Source organism: Bombina bombina, chromosome 1 (assembly GCF_027579735.1).
Source record: "Bombina bombina isolate aBomBom1 chromosome 1, aBomBom1.pri, whole genome shotgun sequence".
In the NCBI taxonomy this organism is placed as follows: domain Eukaryota; kingdom Metazoa; phylum Chordata; class Amphibia; order Anura; family Bombinatoridae; genus Bombina; species Bombina bombina.
This window is the reverse complement of record NC_069499.1, coordinates 1,369,745,938-1,369,771,961: the sequence shown is the minus strand read 5'-3', so window position 1 is coordinate 1,369,771,961 and position 26,024 is coordinate 1,369,745,938. Positions and strand designations below refer to the sequence as shown.

The following is a 26,024-nucleotide window of genomic DNA, read 5'->3' as shown; positions in this document are numbered from 1 at the left end:
TGTGAATGTAATCTAATCTGGTTATGATAGGTTTTAATTTTATTTTAGAGCTCGAGATTGTTGTAGTATTTAAAAAAAAAAAAAAAGACAAAACAGAATAAAAACAAAAAAGATTGTCTCTGGTTGGGGTGATGTTCCCTCGATATGTCCGAGACTATGTTTAAAGGGACATTAAACCCAAAAAATTATTTCATGATTCAGATAGAGAACACAATTTTTTAAAAAGTTTCCAATTTACTTCTATTATCAAAAATGTTTCATTCTCATGTTATTCTTTGTTGAAGAGATACCTAGGTAGGTAACGTGCACATACCTGAACTCTACAGGACATAGAAATAGTGCTGCCATCTAGTGCTCTTGCTAATGTATAACATTGTTGCAAAACTGCTGCTATATAGTGCTGCAGACACGTGCACACTAGAAAGTTGTTCTATCTAAATCATGAAAGAAAGAAAATTGGGTTTTACGTTCCTTTAAGCTTCGGAGCTTATATGTTTTTCTGTCTATTCTCAGTTTTCTAGCCCTGCTAGAACTTTAGAATTTTTCATTTGACCATTGAACAGATATATTGTATCTTGCATTTCGGGCTGGTCCTGGTTGGGGATTAGTTACCTTGTTCTTTTTGAGATTATACCAATTATGTTATATCCTAAATAACAGACTGGACCTGTTTGGGTATTAGTTACTTCTTTTCATCTTGTTTTCTCTTCAAGAGGTTGTTTCCTTGTTCCTTCGATCAAGAGGAAGCCCTTCTATCTTAGATGTCAGGCTAGTCCTAGTTTAAATCATCTGGTTTAGGTATCTGATTTTGGATCGTGAGCAGTCCATGTGACCTACAAGTAAATACCCTGCTTGGCAAAACTGTTTCCATGGAGTTTGAATTCTGCTGTGGCAGTTTTCTTTAGGAGCCAAGTTTTTCCTCTTCCTGATGTTGGAGGGACGGGTGACTTTTTGGAGTCTTTTTCCCGGTTCCTTATTGCAGGGGCGAAATTTTTCCCCCTCTATTGGTGCTCTATAGGGGTTCTCTCGTTCTACTGGGTTTCTATGCTCTCTATGCAGAGTTTATTTCCTCTTCCTCTTTAGGGTTGATATACGGTTCTCTCTTCCCTTATCATTTTCTGTAACCTCATTCTGATCCTAGATTTTTCTTGGGATCTAAGGGTTTTTCTTATGCAGTATCCAGTGTTTCCTGGGTTCTGGTTGCTCCTGATATTTTGCAGTTCTGGTTTTCTCCATCGCCTGATAGGAGTTTTAAGGAATTTCTTTTTTCTTTTCCATCCTTTGTGTTGGATTTAGAGTGGACTTCCTGGGGTAGACTCCAGGTTGGTTCTTTGGCTGCTGTTTGATCTTTTAGACAGGAAGTCTCCTTTGTTTGAGTTAAAGTACTCTATAGGCTTGCTCTGCAGTTTTCCTTCAGACCTCGTTGGTACTGTGGCAAGGTGATATTTATCCCAGTCCGATTATTCGGCTTAGCATTTGTTGCTTATCTATCTTCCAGATTTTCATAGCTTTCTGGATAGGCCGTAATGGTCTCCAGTATGCGGTATATTTTTCCCTGTTCTGAGAAAATCACTTTGGTCTACTCACTGGGTCATTTTTTATTTATCACTTCCACGGAAGTGGGAGAGTGTATTCTGGGATTCCTTCCTTTCTTTCTAGGGAATCTTTGGTCACTCTTTCTACTCTGAGGACCTGGTCTTCTGCGTTTATTCCAGTTGGGTTCTTTCTGAGATGGATCCTTTTTCTGTTTCTGAGAGTTCAGCAGGAGGTCGAGAGACTCTCCTTCGGCTTGTGCCTTCGATCTGGATTCCCGAAAAGGTTTTTTCAGATCTAGGCTTTCTGGACATCCGTGCCAATCCCTGTTTTTTTTCTTAAGGGGATCGTGGTCAGGGATTCTTAAGTAGATCTCTTAGGTGTTTGGGAAGCTTATCTTTTCTTGTTCTCCTTGACTATGTCACCCCCGGTTAGACTCAGTCTGTCTGGAGCAGGCGTCAGGGTATCTGATTGCTCCTTTTGTGCTGCGATTTAGTTTTGTGGCTTAGTCTCCATTGTGGATGCTCCTTATTAGGGTTTGGCAGGGTCTTCACCCTTGGTTTTCTGTGAGAGGGTTTTTTTCTGACAGGATTCAGTCCTTTCCTCAGCTTGTAGTTGGTTCCTCGTTATAATTTGGGGATGGCTGCTTCCCCCCCCCCCCCTGTTTGGGTGGGGTGATGTTGATTATCTCTGATTTTATATCTTTTTTGAGGTTCTCTCTTGTCCCTTTCCAGGGTGTCCTGGAAAGGGGTTTTCTTGGCTGGCTCTTGGATAGGATGGCTAGGTCTTATAGCCTGAGGGTTAGCCTGGCTGTCTAACAGATGTGTGGTTAGGGTGTGTCATCTGTCACCTTCTGCCCTGGTATGTGGTCTCCTAAGCAGACTCTAAATATCTGTTTTCTTTTCTGTTCCAAGGTTCATGAACTTTTAGGGTTCATTTCCTTTGCTAGGACTGTGGTCAGACAGTTGCGTTCTATTCTTTTGCCTTTTCAGGAATTTAGTCCTCCTGTCAAGGATTTGCATCGGTTCTTTGTATTGATGCAGGAGATGGTCCTTGAATTTTTCTATTCATTGACCTGTTCTGTTTTATGGACTATTTTCTACAGGTCCTAGTTTTTCTTGCAGTCTGGTAAACCGCTCTCCTTATGGGGTTTTCATTCTAAGGAATTTTTTCTTTGGGTTCTGCAAGGTGCTTCTCCCTCTGTTTTCTGTGTTCCCTTTTTTCTGGGATCGTGCCTTGAGGTCCTTCAGGCTTTCTTTAGCATAGTCTTTTGTTTCTGTGTCTCTTCCTATCAGAAGTGTCAGGGTTGGGAGTCTTGGTTGTCTCCTTGTCGAGTTCGTGGAGAAGTTTCTTCGCTTGACCTCGTGGACGGCGGGACTCTTGTCTCCTAAGAGGTTTTTGTGCTCAGTTTAAAACCAGTGACTTTGTGTGGGCTCTTATGGTCCTAATTGTTGGGCAGTTATTTGGTCCTCCTAACATTTTTTTTGGTTCTTTTGTTTCTGTTGAAGCAGTTTTGGGGAGTTTAATTTGTTGCAGGCTGTGGTGCCCTCAGATTTGGGGCGCCTCCTTGGTTACCCTCCCGTTAGCATTCAGTATCCTCTATAGCTTGGGTATTGTTTTCCCAAAAGTAATGAATGCAGCTGTGTACTCTCCCCGTATTAAGAAGGAAAACATAAATTATGCTTACCAGATAATTTCTTTTCCCTCTGTACGGGGAGAGTCCACAGCTCCCCCCCGTGTTTTCCGTTGGGCGGGAGCTGGCACCTTTTTTTTTTCTGGCACCTTTTTTCACCCCAGAAGAAAGGATGGAGTCCCAGGTTAAGATAAAACAAATTCTTTATTCGATTCTTTAAAAGTGAAGTTCAAGTGAGTCGCAAAATCAGCCAGAAAAAGAGTGGAGAGATGAGCGTAGCACCAGTGGCTTACATGTTTCGGCTAAATGCCGTAATCATAGCCTAAGGTGCTATACCTGTGTAATCTTTAAAAAGGGTGAGAAGTGATTCAATTGGCTAAAACACTTACAAGGATTAAAAATGTACGCCCATTTCAACACACCTAGCATGCACATAGAAGTTAACCCTATACATGTCATAATATATTAGAGCAAGGGGTGTTTGATGTGAAAGGAGAAATACGAGATGTGAAAGTGTAATGAAAAGAAAAAGATAGTGAAAGAAATATAGAATAGGAAAGAGAAAAGAGACTGAAAAAACAGCGCATGAATTAAAGGGACAGACTAGCAGCAATATAGGTAATGTAGACTCGTTGTGGACTAGGGATGCTTAGAATGCTCACATTATAGGATGTATATAACCACAATATACGAGGCAGAAGTCAATGTAACATAATGATATGATAACTGATGTGAACATGTAAACAATAAGCTGATATGTCCACATTATAAGCTTAAACACGCACTGTCGCTAAGGCAAAAAGAGGAGAAAAGAAGAATAAAGAGAAGAGAGAAGAGGAGAAGAAAAAGAAAAAAGAAACCCATAGAGAAAGAAAATAGAAAAGGAGAAATAGTGGGGGCAGATGTATATACATATAGCACATATATAAAAGTACATGAGGATGCTTACATATACACCCATATACTGATTAAGCTGATGTATATAGAAGGAAGGCAGAAATATAGTGTACACAAATTTGATGCTATATATGTGAATATATAGGGTATATAAGATTTAAAACTATGCTACATGAATATGAAGGAACCACAATTGACTCCCTATGTGATAGATTATGCAGCTGTAGCTACACTATATAAAACATATAATACATGCAATACAAGTATTCAAAACATGTGTTAATGAACAACATCAAATTAGAGAATATAGAGAAGAAGAGAAAATTGTGTACACATGTATCTACAATTAGACACGTATGAAGACTGTCAGGGAATATAGGACTAAAGGAATATGCCGTTGTAAATGAATAGGACAATAGAAAAAAATTTATGTATATATATTATGAATTGACCTATATATTGACATATAAAAATTTACTCCCAAAAATTGATCAGATCAAATTTGGAGTTTAGCCCTTGGGGAAGTCTGGTTTTTAACTGGAAAATCCAAAAGGTTTCACGTTTCGCTAGAACTTTGTCTATATCTCCCCCTCTCATAGGGACTTTGGCTTTTTCAATAGCTGCCCACCTGAACGAATTAAGGCAGCAGTTGTGTTTGGTGGCAAAATGTTGCACTAAAGGAGTCGTAGCCGTACCCCTAGTTAGGGAGGAGATATGTTCTCTTATTCTAGAGTTAACATCCCTAGACGTGAGACCAACATATTGAATATTGCAAAGGATGCAGGTGACAAGATATATGACAATTGGTGCTGGTACAATTTAAACAGGATTTTATAGGATAAACAGTCCCTGTTACAGTTGATCTGAACTCTGTCGTAATTTGTGCATAGTCACATGGCTTACACTTTTTGTGGCCACATCTATACATGCCCTGATGTCTCAACCAAGAGCTAGTATGTTGTGTGGTAGATCTGAGTTGTGTAGGTGATAGAATTGAAGCCAAAGTGGCACATTTTTTGTAAGAGCATCTGATGCCATTTTTCACTACATCTGTGAGCTTGTCGTCTGCAATTAGAAGAGGAAAATGCCTCTTGATAATATTACAAACCTCGGGGTATTGAGCACTGTACTCTGTAACAAAGTGAATACCCTGAAAATTGCTTTTAGTATTCTTGCATTTATCAAGTAGCATTGACTCTCTTGGAATGAGGTTAACCTGTTGTCTTGCCTGTTTAATGTGTCGTTTAGAATATTTTCTCAATCTTAGTCTATTTTCCAATAGGCTAGCTTCATGTTCAAAATCTTCCTCCCTACTACAATTTCTTTTGATGCGCATAAATTGGCCTTTCGCCACAGCATAAGCGGTGTTGGTAGGATGACAAGAAGTGGCATGTAGAAGTGTATTACCTGATATTGGTTTACGGAAGACCTTGGTAGAAATAGTGCCATTACAATTACCAGTAAGTGTGAGGTCAAGATAGTCTATATTGACTGGATCAGAGATGAAGGTGAAACTGAGGTTCAACTCATTCTGATTCAGCCAAGATATAAATTTGGGCACATCTTCTGAAGAACCAGACCAAATACATAACAGGTCATCTATATATCTCTTGTAGAAATATATAGAAGACCTGTAGGGATTAGTGTCTCCATAGATGCAGTTAATCTCCCAAAAGCCTAAGTAGAGATTAGCATATGAGGGGGCAAATTTTGCCCCCATAGCTGTACCCCTTTTCTGAAGATAGAAGTTTGACTCAAAACAAAAGAAATTGTGAGTGAGTAAAAATTCTAATACACGAATGATAAAGCTTTGAAAGTTCTCAGTGTAATCTGTATAGTTAGCTAAAAAGAATTTTATAGCCATGATGCCTTCTGTGTGGGGTATGGAAGAATACAGGGAGACTGCATCTATTGTAACCCATATATAATTGTCATTCCACTTATGTTTAGCCAATAGGTTAATAATATGTTTTGTATCCTTGGTAAAGGATGGTAAGGTGTTCACCTTTTTTCACCCTACTATTTCTCCTACTGTTCCTTGTTCCCTCTGCAGAATGACTGGGGGATGAGGGAAGTGGGGGAGGTATTTAAGCCTTTGGCTGGGGTGTCTTTGCCTCCTCCTGGTGGGCAGGTTCTGTATTTCCCAAAAGTAATGAATGCAGCTGTGCTCCTAGTACAGAAGGACAGGAAATTATCTAGTAAGCATAATTTATGTTTTTAGACACTCCTGGCTAATTTAGGCACTTTTTGAGAAGTTTTTTTGCTTTATATTATACTTTGCAGCCCAGGGACAGTGTTTATTCTTTGCTTGTAATACTTTTTTTCGCTTTAGAGGATTGATTTTTTTTTTAAAGATTTAACTGCTCCTATGCAATGCTTCTCATGGTCCGTTATGGATTCTTACCTTGACCGGCTTGTTAAAAATGAGCAAACGCACCGCTGTGTAGCGTCTCTTTTCTAACCCGTTTTTTGGCTCATTTTTTTTGCAGGTTATTTTGGCACCCTTTTTCTGTTCAAATAGTCTCTTTGTGCATAGCTTAGACGCCTCAAAATATATAGGGGCTTTATGTTGCTACACTTCATATAAACTTAAAGCTCTATAAACAATTGTTTTTATTAACTGATTATTTATTTCCTTCCTAAGATAGGGAGAGTCCACGGCTTCATTCCTTACTGTTGGGAAATAAAACACCTGGCCACCAGGAGGAGGCAAAGACAACCCAGCCAAAGGCTTAAATATCGCTCCCACTTCCTCATTACCCCAGTCATTCTTTGCCTTTGTCACGTTAGGAGGTGGCAGAGTACTGTCAGAAGATTCGGAGAGTCCTGAAAAAGGATATCTGCCCTTCGAGATAGGACTGGAGTTTTAAGTAGTCACGTCACCCTCTCAGTGAGAGTATTGATGAAAGTTAGAGTCTGGAGATGCAGGGAAAGTTTCTGCGAGACCATCCAGACTACTGCTAACAGCTCCTAAGCAATCAGTGTTGACAAGTTTCACTGCCTGCTTTCTCTCACTCAAGGCCATGTCAGGAGCACTGCTATAAGACTGTCACACTTGAGAGGCTGTGTTCTGTTCCACAGCATGGATCCTGGAGGTAAGATTGTTTAAATGTTTACACATAAAATGCTATAACAGGGTCACAGTGTGGCTCCTTTATACCTTAATAGGATCCAAGGTTAAACAGTTGGGATTAATTAATCAGTGTATTAATTATTTACATGCTGCTTTGTGTAATTTTTTTTCCTGGGCTGATACTGTGTGTTTTTGGCTGGAATAAACAGGTTTCACTTTTAGGTTTCATTTTCGTTTTTGAAAGTGTTGCACAGCGCCTATTACTAGCTGTACTTGTAATAACAGGGAAAGTACTGTCTTGCACGCCATGTGACTGGGTGTGGTCTATGTTCATTTCCTCCATTCCGGCTGAGACTTAAACCTGAGGAGAGTGTTTCCTCTGTTAATTGTCTGGGTCTATGAGAGGGTGAGTGCCCCAGCCATTGGGACTGTAAATGTGCAGTTTACTATCATTTAAAAAAAGAAAAACGTTTTTGTGTCCTTCTGTGGGTATAACCTGAGCTATGGAGGACTCTGACATGTTAGAAGGTACTCCTTCTGCTCTAAATCATACCTGTTTATATTGTGAGGAGGCTGTGGGTTTTCCCGCCCACTCAATTATGTTCCACATGCCTTAACACCATTATAAAGTCTAAAAAGGGAGACAAGCCTGCTTAAGGCTCTTAGTCCCTCTGAGCCGTCTACATCTCAGGACTCAGCGTCCGGTGAGATTACTACCCTTGTTACATTATCCACTCCACATGCATTTCCCGTAGCACATCTAATCCTCCATCCAGAAGGGGCCTTCTTCCTGTGGACTTTGCCGTGCAGTTACAAACTGCGGTGTCTGCAGCACTCATTGCATTACCTCTCTCTTAAAAACGCAAGAGAAAGGTTAAGCATAGCTCTCCTGACCCGGAGTCATCTAAATATTTATCGGATTAAGCTATTATGTCCCAGTTATCCGATGATGAGTTAACCTCTGTAGCTTCAGAGGGTGAACTTTCTGGGTCGGAGTCCTTAGCATCTAAGCCTCCTGCTGCGGAGTAACCGTCCTTTAGGTTTAAAATTGAGCACTTGCGTTTTTTATTAAAGGAGGTTCTGTCATAGTTAGAGGTTCCAGAGGCCGCGCTGCCTGCAGAACCTATGATAACTAAATTAGACAGAGTTTACGAAGACAGGAAAGTTCCTTTGACTTTTCCTGTGCCAGATACGATGGCAAACATTAAGAACGAATGGGAAAGAATTGGTTCTTCCTTTTTCCCCTTGTCTACTTTTAAAAAGTTGTTCCCGGTCCCGGACTCTCAACTGGATTTGTGGTTCTCCATTCGTAAGGTGGATGGTGCTATCTCTACGCTTGCTAAACGTACTACTATACCTCTTGAGGATAGTTCTTCATTTACAGAGCTGATGGACAAGAAAATGGAAACCTTTCTGAGAAAGATGTTTCAACATATGGGATTTTTGTTTCAACCGGCGGCTGCGGTTGCCGGAGCAGCTACCTACTGGTGCAACTCTTTGTCGGAACTCATTAAGGTGGATTCTCCCCTCGAGGATATTCACGACAGAATTAAAGCTCTGAGAATTGCTCGTTATTTTATCTGTGATGCGAACATGCAAATTATTCGCCTTAATGCAAAGGCCTCTGGCGTTGCGGTCCTAGCCCGTCGGGTGATCTGGTTGAAGTCTTGGTCTGCGGCTATGACTTTTAAGTCCAGACTCCTTTCTCTTCCCTTCAAGGGAAAGATTTTATTTGGTCCAGGCCTGGGCTCCATTATTTCTACGGTTACCGGAGGCAAGGGTGCCTTCCTACCGCAAGATAAGAAGAACAAGTCTAAGGGACGACAATCTTCTAATTTTCGTTCTGACAAATCCCAACGACAACAATCCTCCTCCAAGCTCGAGCAACCCAAGAGTATTTGGAAGCCGGCTCAGTCCTGGAATAAACCCAAGCAGAATAAGAAGCCAGACGAAAACAAATCGGCATGAAGGGGATGGCCCCCGATCCGGGATTGGATTGTGTAGGGGTCAGACTGTCTCTCTTTTCAGATGCCTGGTTCAAGGACATACAGGATCCGTGGATCCTGGAGGTGGTATCTCAAGGATATAAGATGGGCTTCAAATTTCATCCGCCATGGGGCAGATTCCTACTCTTGAATCTGTCTACCAGACCAGAAAAGAGGGATGCCTTTCTAGGGTGCGTTCGGGATCTACCCTCCTTAGGAGTTGTTGTCCCGGTGCCTATCAAAGAAAGAGGTTTCGGGTTTTATTCAACCCTTTTCGTGGTCCTAAAGAAGGAGGGAACTTTCTGCACAATTCTGGACCTAAAGTGCTTAAACAAATTTCTCAGTGTCCCTTCCTTCAAGATAGAGGATAAGGTCCATCCTTCCTTTAATTCAGAAAGGCCAGTTTATGGCCACTATAGATCTGAAGGACGCTTACCTTTATGTTCCAATCCACAGGGAACACTTTCAGTTCCTGAGGTTTGCATTCCTAGACCAGCACTTCCAGTTCATTGCCCTTCCGTTTGGCCTAGCTACTGCTCCAAGAATCTTTACGATGGTTCTGGGGGCTCTTCTAGCCATTGCCAGAACTCAGGGTATTGCAGTAGCCCCATACTTTCGTCTTGCGGAAGATTTCTTGGAGTCCCTTCTCAGTCTTCTTTGATCACATGGATGGAAGATAAACGTGGAAAAGAGTTCTCTTATCCCAAGTACCAGGGTGAAATTCCTGGGTACTATAATAGACTCCATAGCCATGAGGATATTTCTAACAGACCAGAGACGTTGCAAGCTAACTAAGGCATGTCTTGCCCTCTGGACCTCCTTGAGTCCCTCTGTGGCTCAGTGTTTGGAGGTGATTGGTCTCATGGTGTCCTGCATGGACATCATTCCTTTTGCCAGGTTCCGTCTCAGACATTTACAACTGTGCATGCTGAGGCAGTAGAACGGCGATCATTCAGATCTGTCTCAACAGATTGTATTAGACAGCCGGTCGAGAGAATCGATCTCGTGGTGGCTCTGTCCAGATCATCTATCCTTAGGGACATGCTTCTTATGACCATCCTGGGAGATTGTGACTACGGATGCAAGCCTATCCTGATGGGGAGCTTTTTGGGGTGCCAGGAAGGCCCAGGGGTTGTGGACTCAGGAGTCCTTCTCCCTCCCAATCAATATTTTGGAACTACGGGCAATCTTCAAGGCCTTGAAGGCTTGGCCACTACTGGGTTCGTCCCAGTTTATCAGATTCCAATGAGACAATATAACCTCTGTGGCCTACATCAACCATCAGGGGGGAACGAGAAGTTCCTTGGCGATGAAGAAAGTATCTCAGATTCTGGAGTGGGCGGAGGCCCACAGCTGTTCGCCGTCAGTGATCCACAGTCTGGGTGTGGACAACTGAGAGGCGGATTTTCTCAGCTGGCAATCCTTCCATCCAGGGGAATTGTCTCTCCATCCCGAGGTGTTTGCAGAGATATGCAGCAAGTGGGGGACGCCGGAGATAGATCTCATGGCGTTCTGTCTCAATACCAAGCTACTCAGGTACGGTTCGAGGGATCCCCAAGCGGATCTAATAGATGCACTAGCAGTGCCCTGGAGGTTCAAACTCATATCTTTTTCCTCCATTACCGCTTCTTCCTTGAGTGGTGGCCCGCATCAAGCAGGAGTGGGTATCAGTAATCCTGATTGCTCCATCGTTGCCGAGAAGGACATGGTTCACGGATCGAGTAGGAATGTCCTCATCGCCTCCGTGGAAGTTACCTTGTCGCAGAGACTTGCTGATACAAGGTCTATTTGTTCATCAAAATTTAGATTCTCTGAGGTTGACTGCGTGGGGATTGAACGCTTATTCTTAGCCAAGAGAGGTTTCTTTGAGAGTCTTATTGATGCTCTTATTCAAGCTTGTAAACCAGTTACTCGGCGTATCTACCACAAGGTGTGGAGCACCTACTTATTCTGGTGTGAAGAGCGTGGTTTTTCCTGGCACAGAGTTAAGTTTGCCAGGATCTTATCTTTTCTCCAGGATGGGCTGGAGAAGGGACTGCTAGTTCCCTGAGGGGACAGATTTTGGCCCTGTCGGTTTTATTGCGCAAGAGACTGGCTGAGCTGCCAGACGTGCAGTCCTTTAAGGCTCTGATTAGGATTAGATCTGGGGCTCCTACTTGGAGCCTAAATCTTGTTCTTTGGGTTTTGCAACAGGTTCCGTTTGAGCCTCTGCATTCCGTTGACATTAAATTGTTATCTTGGAAGGTTCTCTTTTTATTGGCTATTGCCTCTGCGCGCAGAGTTTGAGATCTCTTATTTGTAATGTGAGCCCCCTTATCTGATTTTTCATGCAGATAAGGCAGTTTTACGTACTAAATTAGGTTTTCTTCCTAATTTTGTGTCAGATCGCAACATCAACCAGGAGATTGTGGTTCCTTCCTTGTGTCCTAATCCTTCTTCATCGAACGAACTCTAACTTCACAATTTGGATGGGGTTCGCGCCTTGAAGTTCTATCTTTAGACTTTTAAGGCATTTGGACAATCTTTCTCTGTTGTCTATTCGGGGAAATGTAAGGGGCAGAAGGCTACTTCGACTTCCCTATCTTTTTGGTAAAGGAGTGTCATCCGCTTAGCTGAGAGGATAACGGCTCATTCCACTAGAGCAGTGGCTTACTCTTGGGCCTTTAAGAAAGAGGCCTCTGTGGATCAGATTTGTAAGGCGGCTACCTGGTCCTCCTTACATACTTTTTTAAAAATTTTACAAGTTTGATGTTGCTTCGGCTGAAGCAGCTTTCGGGAGAAAAGTTTTGCAGGCTGTGGTGCCCTCAGAATAGGGTGCGCCTCTTCCTTTTTGTTCCCTCCCGTTATTCATTCAGTGTCCTCTGGAGCTTGGGTATAGTTTTCCCAACAGTAAGGAATGAAGCCGTGGACTCTCCCTATCTTAGGAAGGAAAACATAATTTATGCTTACCAGATAAATTCCTTTTTTCTTTTACAAAGATATGACAAGTCCACGGATTTCATCCTTACTTGTGGGATATTAACCTCCTGCTAACAGGAAGTGGCAAAGAGCACCACAGCAGAGCTGTATATATATAGCTCCTCCCTTCCCCTCCACCCCCAGTCATTCTCTTTGCCTGTGTTAGTAATAGGAAGAGGTAAAGTGAGCTCGGTCATCGATACTTTGATACAGGCACGTAAGCCTGTCACTAGAAAAATGATTTAAAGATATTGACGCCATATCTTTTGATAGATTTTTCAAAAATCTATCATAAGATATGGCGTCAATATCTTTATTGGTGTGAATCCAAGGGTTACTCATGGAGTAAAATTAGGATTCCCAGGATTCTGTCTTTTTTCCAAGAAGGATTGGAGAAAGGGTTGTCAGCAAGTTCCTTAAAGGGACAGATTTCTGCTTTGTTAATTTTACTTCACAAACGTTTGGCAGATGTTCCAGATGTTCAGTCTTTTTGTCAGGCTTTAACCGGAATTAAGCCTGTATTTAGACCAATTACTCCTCCCTGGAGTTTGAATTTAGTTCTTAGAGTTCTTCAAGGGTTTCCGTTGGAACCCATGCATTCCATAGATATTAAATTATTATCGTGGAAAGTTTTGTTTTTGGTTGCTATTTCTTCGGCTCGTAGAGTTTCTGAGCTTTCAGCGTTACAATGTGATTCACCTTATCTTGTATTTCATTCTGATACGGTGGTTTTGCGTACCAAACCTGGATTCCTTCCTAAGGTTGTTTCAAATAAGAATTTTAATCAGGAAATTGTTGTTCCTTCCTTGTGTCCTAATCCTTCTTCTAAGAAGGAGCATCTGTTACATAACCTGGACGTGGTCCGTGCCTTGAAGTTTTACTTGCAGGCAACAAAGGATTTCCGTCAAACATTTTAAATTATTCATTGTTTATTCTGGAAAGCGAAGGGGTCAGAAAGCTACGGCTACCTCTCTTTCTTTTTTGGTGAGGAGTATCATCCGCCTGGCATATGAGACTGCTGGACAGCAGCCTCCTGAAAGAATTACGGCTCATTCTACTAGGGCTGTGGCTTCCACATGGGCCTTTAAAAACGATGCTTCTGTTGAGCAGATTTGCAAGGCTTCGACTTGGTCGTCTCTTCATACTTTTTCCAAATTTGATACTTTAGCTTCTTCTGAGGCTGTTTTTGGGAGAAAGGTTCTTCAAGCAGTGGTGCCTCCTGTTTAGGTCTCTGTCTTGTCCCTCCCTTTCATCCGTGTCCTATAGCTTTGGTATTGGTATCCCACAAGTAAAGATGAAATCCGTGGACTTGTCATATCTTTGTAAAAGAAAAGTAAATTTATGCTTACCTGATAGATTAATTTATTTTACGATATGACAAGTCCACGGCCCACCCTGTTATTTTAAGACAGATTTATTTTATTTTTTGTAAACTTTGGTCACCTCTGCACCTTTAGCTTTTCCTTTCTCTTCCTAAACCTTCGGTCGAATGACTGGGGGTGGAGGGGAAGGGAGGAGCTATATATACAGCTCTGCTGGGGTGCTCTTTGGCACTTCCTTTTAGCAGGAGGTTAATATCCCACAAGTAAGGATGAAATCCGTGGACTCGTCATATCGTAAAAGAAATTAATTTATCAGGTAAGCATAAATTTACTTTTTACGGATAGGGAGAGTCCACGGCCCCTGCCCATTTTTTCTTGTCTGTAAGCGGTCCCCTATTTTTATTTTATTCTTCTGGCACTATTTATATCCTAATGTTTCTCCTACTTTTCCTTGTTCCCTCGGCAGAATGACTGGGGTAATGAGGAAGTGGGAGGGATATTTAAGCCTTTGGCTGAGGTGTCTTTGCCTCCACCTACTAGCCAGGTGTTGTATTTCCCAACAGTAAGGAATGGAGCCGTGGACTCTCCCTATCCAGAAGGAAAGGAATTTATCTAGTAAGCATAAATTATGTTTTTCACATTTTACGTGCTATGTTTTAAAGTACAAAAAAATTAAGTCATGGTTTGAAAGATGGGTCATTGCTAAACAAATAAAGATACAGAGCTGTTTCTTTCCTAAGATTTGGAGAGTCCACAACGTCACTCATTTACTAGTGAGAATATCACTCCTGGCCAGCAGGAGGCGGCAAAGAGCACCACAGCAAAGCTGTTAAATGTCACTCCCCCTACCCATAATCCCTAGTCATTATCTTTGCCTCTGTCAATAGAGGAGGTGAAGTTTGATGTCTGAAGAAATTAATTTCTTTTTTTGGATACTTTTCCCTGCAAACAAGGATTTGGGGTTTAGCTGTGTCCACGTCAATCTCTGCAGCAGAGTAGTGGTGGCTTTTAAGCACTTAGGAAGTTGTAAGGTTGTGCTTACTTTGTTTCCTAACATATTGCTGCCCTAGGTATAGAAAGCAAGAGTTGGTTACTCTGTTCTTTCTTTTTTCTACAGGCCTCTGTAAGGAGTTTGTGTCCTTTCACACCTTGTGAGCTGTCTTCCTGCCAGACAGCTAGATTGCAGGTAATTGCAAGGGAGACTTGCACTTTAGTACTTATTTATTGCTGCAGAAATAAAAATGAAAAATTATTAAATGCTTTATGGTCAGGATTTATGGGGCCGTTTACAGGCTACACTGTATGTGACATATTGTGAGACTGTTTATTGGATTCACTGTGGTAGTGTTTGTTTATGGGCTTTTGTATGTAATTGAAAAGGCTGGAGTTTTATTTCTGGGCAATATTATCTTTAAGGTATATAGGAAACGCAAGTGGAAAGTGACGTGACTTTTATTTTGATGCTCTTAAACTGTGTGAGGCAGACTTTTAATTTTATTGCAGTTTGCTTCGGTAGGAACACGCACTTTTTAGTTTATGTGCAGTCCCTACTGAAGCCTGTCATGTGACACGCTTCTCTTCCACTCTGGAGCGGAGTTGCGTTGTGAATTTTTTAATTTGACTTCATACTTTGCTCTGAGTTACCGAAGACTTGTCTTAAAGGGACAGTAGTTTTTTGAAATTATTTTGTTATTTTCCTTTTATTTCAACCATTTTTGTTTTGTGCAAACTAGGATATGGTTCAGGCATCTGTTTTTTGTTTTTAGACGCTTAAAGGGACAGTCAAGTCCAAAAAAACTTTGATTTAAATAGGGCGTGTAATTTTAAACAACTTCCCAATTTACTTTTATCACCAATTTTGCTTTGTTCTCTTAGTATTATTAGTTGAAAGCTAAATCTAGGAGGTTCATATGCTAATTTCTTAAACCTTGAAGACTGCCTCTAATCTGAATGCATTTTGACCACTAGAGGGCATTAGTTCATGTGTTTCATATAGATAACATTGAGCTCATGCATGTGAAGTGACCTAGGAGTGAGCACTGATTGGCTAAAATGCTGTCTGTCAAAATAACTGAAATAAGGGGACAGCAGCAGAGGCTTAGATACAAGGTAATTACAGAGGTTAAATGTGTATTATTAAAACTGTGTTGGTTATGCAAAACTGGGTAATAAAGGGATTATCTTTCTTTTTAAACAACAAAATTTCTGGTGTTGACTGTCCCTTTAATATGTTTCTAAAAAAAAGTTTTTGTTTTTTTGTTCTACATGTTTATCTAGAACATTAGAGTGTAAGGATAAATGATTGCCCTCTATGCCTTATGTGTCTCAGGATGATGCTGTTCAGGCAATGCCACATCTTTCTACTCAAACGCCCCAAGCCTCTATGACGTCATAGTGCCCTGTAAGTTCCTCTCAGCTCCTGGAGGAGTTTATTTGCCTGCAAAAATTGCTGCTCAGGTACCTTCTGCGGTATCTGCAGCATTATCTGCTTTTCCCTTACTAAAGGGAAAGCGCAAGAGGAAGTTTAATCTTTCAGATAGTAAGGTTTCTGTTCCACCTATTGCTACGCAGGTTGTCCTACCTTATAGGTCTGATGAGGAGGATACGTTGGTAGCTTCTGAGGGAGATTGCTGCTCCTTTCAGGACCCCATGGACAAGAGACTGGTGGCTTCTTTGATAAAAGGTGTATCAGGGTCTTCTAAGGCAAATTGCAGTTTGTTGCCACTATAGCAAGTGCTGCATTTTTTTGGTGCAATATCTTGTCTGAATCATTTTTAACAGAAGTCTCTATTGGAAATCCAAGATAGGATTAAGGCTTGCAATCTAGCCTTTATTGATGCTAACATAAAAAATGTTTAGTCTGGGAGCCAGGATGTCTGGCTTCACTGTCTTAGCCTGCTGGGTTTTGTGGCTAAATTACCTCTAAGTGCAAGCTTCTGGCATTTTTTTTTTACAAGGATAAGACCTTGTTTGCGCCTGGTTTGGCAGATATAATTCCTGATATTTCAGGTGGAAGGGTCTTTTCTACTACTAGACTATAAAAACAGACGCAAAGTATGTCAAGTAATTTTTGTTCAAACAGTAGTCTTCCTTTTCCAAACAGGAACTGTCCAAGTTTTCTTGGGAATCCAATCAGTATTGGAACAAGGGAAATTAATCAAAGAAACCCGCAGCTGAGTCTAAGTCAGCATGAAGGGTCGGCCTCCAGCTGGGTTCAGATCAAGTGGGAGTCTGACTTTCTCTGTTTGGTCAAGCATGAATACGCAATATTCTAGTTCCTTGGGCTGTGGACATAGTAGTTCAGGGTTTCAAAATTAAATTCTAGACTTTTTCTCACAGGGGCAGATTTCCCTCTTTAGATTTTCTGCAGTCTAGGTAAAAAGAGAGGCATTATTGAACTGTGTTCAGGACTTTTCCTCGCTGGGAATGATTGTGCCAGTTCCAGTTAGGGAACATGGCCTAGGATTCTTTTAAAATCTTTTCATGGTTACCAGAAATGAGGGAATTTTTTGTTCTTTTCTTGACACACTCTTTCAGTTTGTGACTTTTCCGTTTGGCCTTGCCTCAGCTCTCAGAATTTTCTTTTAGGTTCTGGGGGCTCTTTTGGCAGTGTTCAGGTCTGAGGAATTGCGGTACGGCCTTACCTGAACGACATATTGGTTCAGGTGCCGTATTTTCAACAAGCTAACTTTCATACAGAGTTTTTGTTGTCTTTTCTATGTTTCTTCAGATGGAAGTGAATCAGGAAAAGAGTTTTTGTTCCAGCTATAAGGTTGTTTTTTCTTAGGGAATTTTTATAGATTACCTATCTTTGAGGATTTTTTCTGACAGAGGTCAGAAAATCCAAAATTCTCTCCTCTTGCCTCTCTGCAGTTTTCTGTTCGGCCATCAGTGACTTTATGTATGGAGGTAATTGGTCTGATGGTCGCTTCTATGGACATCATTCCCTTTGTTCGGTTTCATTTAAGAGTTTTGCTTGCTCAGATAATGGTCCATTCCGATCTGTCTCAGAGGATAGTTCTAGTCCACTTGACAGTAGTCTTTCTTCCGTGGTGGTTTTCTTAGGGCACATGCTTACGGAGACTTTCTTGGGTGTGATCATGGACGGCAGCCTGTTAGACTGGGGAGCAGTCTGGGACTTGTTAAGGGGCAGGGACTATGGACTCGGGAGGAGTCTGCTCTCCCCATAAACTTTTTGGAGTTGAGAGCGATTTTCAGTGTTCTTTTGGCTTGGTCTCTTTTGTCCTTAAGCTGGTTTATCAGGTTCCAGTAGGACAACATCACCTCAGTGGTTTTCATCAACCACCAGGGAGGAACTCTGAGTTCCTTAGCCATGAAGGAGGTGTCACAGATTTTTCAGTAGGTGGAGGTTCACAATTGTTGTCTATCTGCCATCCACATTCCAGGAGTGTTTAACTGGGAAGTGGATTTCCTGAGCAGACAGACTTCTCATCCCAGGAAGAAGCCTCCCCATCCTGAAGTGTTATCCAGGTTAACCCTCAAATGGGGAGTGCCGGAGTTGGATCTGATGGCGTCTTGGCAGAACGCCAAGCATCGAAGGTACGGTTCAAGGTCAAGAAATCCGCAGACCGTCCTGATAGGTGCTCTGGCGGTTCTTTGGGATTTCAGTCTATCATTCCTGTTTCCTTTCCTTCCATGAGTCATTGCTCGTATCCAACGGGGGAGAGCATTGGTAATTTTCTTATCTCCTGCATGGCCTCGTAGAATCTGGTTTGTAGAACAAGTGAAGATATTATCTTTTTCTCCTTGGAGGTTTTCCTCTGAGGAGGGACTTTCTTACTCTGGGTCCATTTCTCCATCCAAATCGGGTTTCTCTGAAGCTGTTTGCTTGGAGATTGAAAGCTTAGTTCGGACTCGGTCTTAGACCATGATTCAGGCTCGCAAGATTTTTTCCATGCGGTATGGCATTTATGCCTTTTATTGGTGTAAATCCAGGGGCTTCTCTTGATGTAGGGTCAGGCTTCCTAGAATTTTGTCTTTTCTCCAGGTAGGTCTGGAGAAAGGGTTGTCAGTCAGTTTTCTGAAAGGTCAGATTTCTGCATTATCTTTTTTGCTGCTCAGGTGTCTGGTGGATGGGCCAGATGTTGTATCTTTTGGTCAGGCCCTGGTCAGAATAAGGCCTGTGTTTTAACCTGTTGCTCCTTCTTTGGAGTCTTAACATTGTTCTTTATGCTTTGCAGCAGGCTCCATTTTGAGCCAATGCATTCCCTTGATAGTGTTATCTTGGAAGGTTTTCTTTATTTTTGCTATTTCTTCTCGGAGAGTCTCGGAACTCTCAGTTTTGCAGTGTGATTCTCTTTACCTTATCTTTCATGCAGATAAGGCGGTTCTTCGTTTCTTTCATGTAATTAGCAAGAGTCCATGAGCTAGTGACGTATGGGATATACATTCCTACCAGGAGGGGCAAAGTTTCCCAAACCTCAAAATGCCTATAAATACACCCCTCACCACACCCACAATTCAGTTTTACAAACTTTGCCTCCGATGGAGGTGGTGAAGTAAGTTTGTGCTAGATTCTACGTTGATATGCGCTCCGCAGCAAGTTGGAGCCCGGTTTTCCTCTCAGCGTGCAGTGAATGTCAGAGGGATGTGAGGAGAGTATTGCCTATTTGAATGCAGTGATCTCCTTCTACGGGGTCTATTTCATAGGTTCTCTGTTATCGGTCGTAGAGATTCATCTCTTACCTCCCTTTTCAGATCGACGATATACTCTTATATATACCATTACCTCTACTGATTCTCGTTTCAGTACTGGTTTGGCTATCTACTATATGTAGATGAGTGTCCTGGGGTAAGTAAGTCTTATTTTCTGTGACACTCCTAGCTATGGTTGGGCACTTTGTTTATAAAGTTCTAAATATATGTATTCAAACATTTATTTGCCTTGACTCAGAATGTTCAACTTTCCTTATTTTCAGACAGTCAGTTTCATATTTGGGATAATGCATTTTAATTTAACATTTTTTCTTACCTTAAAATTTGACTTTTTCCCTGTGGGCTGTTAGGCTCGCGGGGGCTGAAAATGCTTCATTTTATTGCGTCATTTTTGGCGCGGACTTTTTTGGCGCAAAAATTCTATTTCCGTTTCCGGAAGTTGCGTCATTTTTTTACGTTATTTTGCGCCAAAAATGTCGGCGTTCCGGATGTGGCGTCATTTTTGGCGCCAAAAAGCATTTAGGCGCCAAATAATGTGGGCGTCTTATTTGGCGCGAAAAAATATGGGCGTCACTTTTGTCTCCACATTATTTAAGTCTCATTTTTTATTGCTTCTGGTTGCTAGAAGCTTGTTCTTTGGCATTTTTTCCCATTCCTGAAACTGTCATTTAAGGAATTTGATCAATTTTGCTTTATATATATATGTTGTTTTTTCTCTTACATATTGCAAGATGTCTCACGTTGCATCTGAGTCAGAAGATACTACAGGAAAATCGCTGTCAAGTGCTGAATCTACCAAAGCTAAGTGTATCTGCTGTAAACTTTTGGTAGCTATTGCTCCAGCTGTTGTTTGTATTGATTGTCATGACAAACTTGTTAAAGCAGATAATATTTCCTTTAGTAAAGTACCATTGCCTGTTGCAGTTCCTTCAACATCTAAGGTGCAGAATGTTCCTGATATAAGAGATTTTGTTTCTGAATCCATAAAGAAGGCTATGTCTGTTATTTCTCCTTCTAGTAAACGTAAAAAATCTTTTAAAACTTCTCTCCCTACAGATGAATTTTTAACTGAACATCATCATTCTGATTCTGATGATTCCTCTGGTTCAGAGGATTCTGTCTCAGAGGTTGATGCTGATAAATCTTCATATTTATTTAAAATGGAATTTATTCGTTCTTTACTTAAAGAAGTCCTAATTGCTTTAGAAATAGAGGATTCTGGTCCTCTTGATACTAAATCTAAACGTTTAAATAAGGTTTTTAAAACTCCTGTAGTTATTCCAGAAGTTTTTCCTGTCCCTGATGCTATTTCTGCAGTAATTTCCAAAGAATGGGATAATTTGGGTAATTCATTTACTCCTTCTAAACGTTTTAAGCAATTATATCCTGTGCCGTCTGACAGATTAGAATTTTGGGACAAGATCCCTAAAGTTGATGGGGCTATTTCTACCCTTGCTAAACGTACTACTATTCCTACGTCAGATGGTACTTCGTTTAAGGATCCTCTAGATAGGAAAATTGAGTCCTTTCTAAGAAAAGCTTATCTGTGTTCAGGTAATCTTCTTAGACCTGCTATATCTTTGGCTGATGTTGCTGCAGCTTCAACTTTTTGGTTGGAAACTTTAGCGCAACAAGTAACACATCGTGATTCTCATGATATTATTATTCTTCTTCAACATGCTAATAATTTTATCTGTGATGCCATTTTTGATATTATCAGAGTTGATGTCAGGTTTATGTCTCTAGCTATTTTAGCTAGAAGAGCTTTATGGCTTAAAACTTGGAATGCTGATATGGCTTCTAAATCAACTTTACTTTCCATTTCTTTCCAGGGTAACAAATTATTTGGTTCTCAGTTGGATTCCATTATTTCAACTGTTACTGGTGGGAAAGGAACTTTTTTACCACAGGATAAAAAATCTAAAGGTAAAAACAGGGCTAATAATCGTTTTCGTTCCTTTCGTTTCAACAAAGAACAAAAGCCTGATCCTTCATCCTCAGGAGCAGTTTCAGTTTGGAGACCATCTCCAGTCTGGAATAAATCCAAGCCAGCTAGAAAGGCAAAGCCTGCTTCTAAGTCCACATGAAGGTGCGGCCCTCATTCCAGCTCAGCTGGTAGGGGGCAGGTTACGTTTTTTCAAGGAAATTTGGATCAATTCTGTTCACAATCTTTGGATTCAGAGCATTGTTTCAGAAGGGTACAGAATTGGTTTCAAGTTGAGACCTCCTGCAAAGAGATTTTTTCTTTCCCGTGTCCCAGTAAATCCAGTAAAAGCTCAAGCATTTCTGAAATGTGTTTCAGATCTAGAGTTGACTGGAGTAATTATGCCAGTTCCAGTTCCGGAACAGGGGATGGGGTTTTATTCAAATCTCTTCATTGTACCAAAGAAGGAGAATTCTTTCAGACCAGTTCTGGATCTAAAAATATTGAATCATTATGTAAGGATACCAACGTTCAAGATGGTAACTGTAAGGACTATCTTACCTTTTGTTCAGCAAGGGAATTATATGTCCACAATAGATTTACAGGATGCATATCTGCATATTCCGATTCATCCAGATCATTATCAGTTCCTGAGATTCTCGTTTCTGGACAAGCATTACCAGTTTGTGGCTCTGCCGTTTGGCCTAGCTACAGCTCCAAGAATTTTTACAAAGGTTCTCGGTGCCCTGCTGTCTGTAATCAGAGAACAGGGTATTGTGGTATTTCCTTATTTGGACGATATCTTGGTACTTGCTCAGTCTTTACATTTAGCAGAATCTCATACGAATCGACTTGTGTTGTTTCTTCAAGATCATGGTTGGAGGATCAATTTACCAAAAAGTTCTTTGATTCCTCAGACAAGGGTAACCTTTCTGGGTTTCCAGATGGATTCAGTGTCCATGACTCTGTCTTTAACAGACAAGAGACGTCTAAAGTTGATTACAGCTTGTCGAAACCTTCAGTCACAATCATTCCCTTCGGTAGCCTTATGCATGGAAATTCTAGGTCTTATGACTGCTGCATCGGACGCGATCCCCTTTGCTCGTTTTCACATGCGACCTCTTCAGCTCTGTATGCTGAAGCAATGGTGCAAGGATTACACGAAGATATCTCAATTAATATCTTTAAAACCGATTGTTCGACACTCTCTAACATGGTGGACAGATCACCATCGTTTAATTCAGGGGGCTTCTTTTGTGCTTCCGACCTGGACTGTAATTTCAACAGATGCAAGTCTCACAGGTTGGGGAGCTGTGTGGGGATCTCTGACGGCACAAGGAGTTTGGGAATCTCAGGAGGTGAGATTACCGATCAATATTTTGGAACTCCGTGCAATTTTCAGAGCTCTTCAGTTTTGGCCTCTTCTGAAGAGAGAATCGTTCATTTGTTTTCAGACAGACAATGTCACAACTGTGGCATACATCAATCATCAAGGAGGGACTCACAGTCCTCTGGCTATGAAAGAAGTATCTCGAATTTTGGTTTGGGCGGAATCCAGCTCCTGTCTAATCTCTGCGGTTCATATCCCAGGTATAGACAATTGGGAAGCGGATTATCTCAGTCGCCAAACGTTGCATCCGGGCGAATGGTCTCTTCACCCAGATGTATTTCTTCAGATTGTTCAAATGTGGGAACTTCCAGAAATAGATCTGATGGCGTCCCATCTAAACAAGAAACTTCCCAGGTATCTGTCCAGATCCCGGGATCCTCAGGCGGAGGCAGTGGATGCATTATCACTTCCTTGGAAGTATCATCCTGCCTATATCTTTCCGCCTCTAGTTCTTCTTCCAAGAGTAATCTCCAAGATTCTGAAGGAATGCTCGTTTGTTCTGCTGGTAGCTCCGGCATGGCCTCACAGGTTTTGGTATGCGGATCTTGTCCGGATGGCCTCTTGCCAACCGTGGACTCTTCCGTTAAGACCAGACCTTCTGTCACAAGGTCCTTTTTTCCATCAGGATCTGAAATCCTTAAATTTAAAGGTATGGAGATTGAACGCTTGATTCTTGGTCAAAGAGGTTTCTCTGACTCTGTGATTAATACTATGTTACAGGCTCGTAAATCTGTATCTCGAGAGATATATTATAGAGTCTGGAAGACTTATATTTCTTGGTGTCTTTCTCATCATTTTTCCTGGCATTCTTTTAGAATACCGAGAATTTTACAGTTCCTTCAGGATGGTTTAGATAAGGGTTTGTCCGCAAGTTCTTTGAAAGGACAAATCTCTGCTCTTTCTGTTCTTTTTCACAGAAAGATTGCTATTCTTCCTGATATTCATTGTTTTGTACAAGCTTTGGTTCGTATAAAACCTGTCATTAAGTCAATTTCTCCTCCTTGGAGTTTGAATTTGGTTCTGGGAGCTCTTCAAGCTCATCCGTTTGAACCTATGCATTCATTGGACATTAAATTTCTTTCTTGGAAAGTTTTGTTCCTTTTGGCCATCTCTTCTGCCAGAAGAGTTTCTGAATTATCTGCTCTTTCTTGTGAGTCTCCTTTTCTGATTTTTCATCAGGATAAGGCTGTGTTGCGAACTTCTTTTGAATTTTTACCTAAAGTTGTGAATTCCAACAACATTAGTAGAGAAATTGTGGTTCCTTCATTATGTCCTAATCCTAAGAATTCTAAGGAGAAATCGTTGCATTCTTTGGATGTTGTTAGAGCTTTGAAATATTATGTTGAAGCTACGAAATCTTTTCGTAAGACTTCTAGTCTATTTGTTATCTTTTCCGGTTCTAGAAAAGGCCAGAAAGCTTCTGCCATTTCTTTGGCATCTTGGTTGAAATCTTTAATTCATCTTGCCTATGTTGAGTCGGGTAAAACTCCGCCTCAGAGAATTACAGCTCATTCTACTAGGTCAGTTTCTACTTCCTGGGTGTTTAGGAATGAAGCTTCGGTTGACCAGATCTGCAAAGCAGCAACTTGGTCCTCTTTGCATACTTTTACTAAATTCTACCATTTTGATGTATTTTCTTCTTCTGAAGCAGTTTTTGGTAGAAAAGTACTTCAGGCAGCGGTTTCAGTTTGAATCTTCTGCTTATGTTTTTCGTTAAACTTTATTTTGGGTGTGGATTATTTTCAGCAGGAATTGGCTGTCTTTATTTTATCCCTCCCTCTCTAGTGACTCTTGTGTGGAAAGATCCACTTCTTGGGTAGTCATTATCCCATACGTCACTAGCTCATGGACTCTTGCTAATTACATGAAAGAAAACATAATTTATGTAAGAACTTACCTGATAAATTCATTTCTTTCATATTAGCAAGAGTCCATGAGGCCCGCCCTTTTTTTGTGGTGGTTATGATTTTGTATAAAGCACAATTATTCCAATTCCTTATTTTATATGCTTTCGCACTTTTTTTCTTATCACCCCACTTCTTGGCTATTCGTTAAACTGAATTGTGGGTGTGGTGAGGGGTGTATTTATAGGCATTTTGAGGTTTGGGAAACTTTGCCCCTCCTGGTAGGAATGTATATCCCATACGTCACTAGCTCATGGACTCTTGCTAATATGAAAGAAATGAATTTATCAGGTAAGTTCTTACATAAATTATGTTTTTTAATTAGGGTTTCTCCCAATTGTGGTTTCGGATAGATATTTTAATCAGGAATTTGTTGTTCCTTCTCTCTGTCCCAATCCTCCTTCTCTTTTGAAACGTCTGTTGCACAACTTGTTTGTTGCGCGTGTGCTAAATTCTTTCAGGTGACTAGGTTTTCGCCAGTCTTCTGTCCTGTTTGTTTGTTTCTCAGGGAAGTGTAAAAGTCAGTAGGTTTCTGCTACTTCTCTTTACCTTTGGTTGAGAAGTATTATTTGTTTTGCTTATGAGTCTGCTGGTCAGCAGCCTCCTGAGAGAATTACAGCTCATTCTACGAGGGCTGTCTCCTCTTCTTGGGTTTTCAAGAAGAGGCTTCTGTGGATTGGTTTTGTGGGACTGCACCTTGGAGTCCTCTGCATATTTATTCCAATTTTTTTCTTTAAATTTGATCCTTTTGCCTTGGCTGAGGTTTAATTTGGGAGATTGGTTCTTCAAGAGGTGGTACCTTCTGTTTAGGTCTACCTGTCTTGTTTTCCCTCCCTATTCATTCTGTGTCCTCTAGCTTGGGTATTGGTTCCCACTTGTAATTGAATGATATTGTGGACTCTCCATATCTTTATGCTTACCTTATAAATTTCTTTCTTTCTGGATATGGAGAGTCCACCACCCCACCCTTTATTTAAGACAGTTATTTTTTACTAGATCTCAGGCACCTCTACACCTTTGAGTAATTCCTTTTTCCATTTCCCTTTGGTCGAATGTCTGGGGAATATGGGTAGGTGAGTGATATTTAGCAGCTTTGCTGTGGTGCTCTTTGCATCCTCCTGCTGGCCAGGAGTGATATTCCCACTAGTAATTGAATGACGTTGTGGACTCTCCATATCCGGAAAGAAATTTATCAGGTAAGCATAAATTTTGTTTTTCATTCAGATGGATTTAGCTGAACTGTTCGTGAAAGAATGTTTTAGTCTTTTAATTTAACTATTCTTTAATTTTTTTTTTTCTTTTTTACGTTTAACTGAATATTCTCACAATACACATTTTCTAGTGGGCAGAAAGTGTTGAAATGTTTATTACTCTGTAATATACACTTTTGCCATGAATTTGTTGTGATGAGGGTTAAAAGCACAGTGCAGTGTTCTGTGGACTCAGGACCATTTGAGTGATACGGAATGCCTTACACTGTAACTGACATGAATTCTACAGAGACATGGGCACTCTTGTTATAGAAAGTCTAGATTGGCTGCAGTGGGTAACCTTGATTTTTTTTGTATGGGTATCCTTAATTAATCAGTTTCTAAGATGTAAATACACAAACGGCTTGTTTCAGAGTTCTCAAAAAGTGTCATTATTATAGACCCAGATCCAACTCATGCCCTTTACCACCTTAATATTTTGTGTATATATTGCTTTCATACCTGCTAACACCTTATTA

General features: G+C 40.9%; 1 protein-coding gene across 1 annotated transcript in view; it reads left to right on the top strand.

Annotated features, from left to right (window-relative positions):
* INTS3 (integrator complex subunit 3) overlaps positions 1 to 26,024 on the top strand; it is an 883,995-nt gene that overhangs the window by 615,691 nt on the left and 242,280 nt on the right.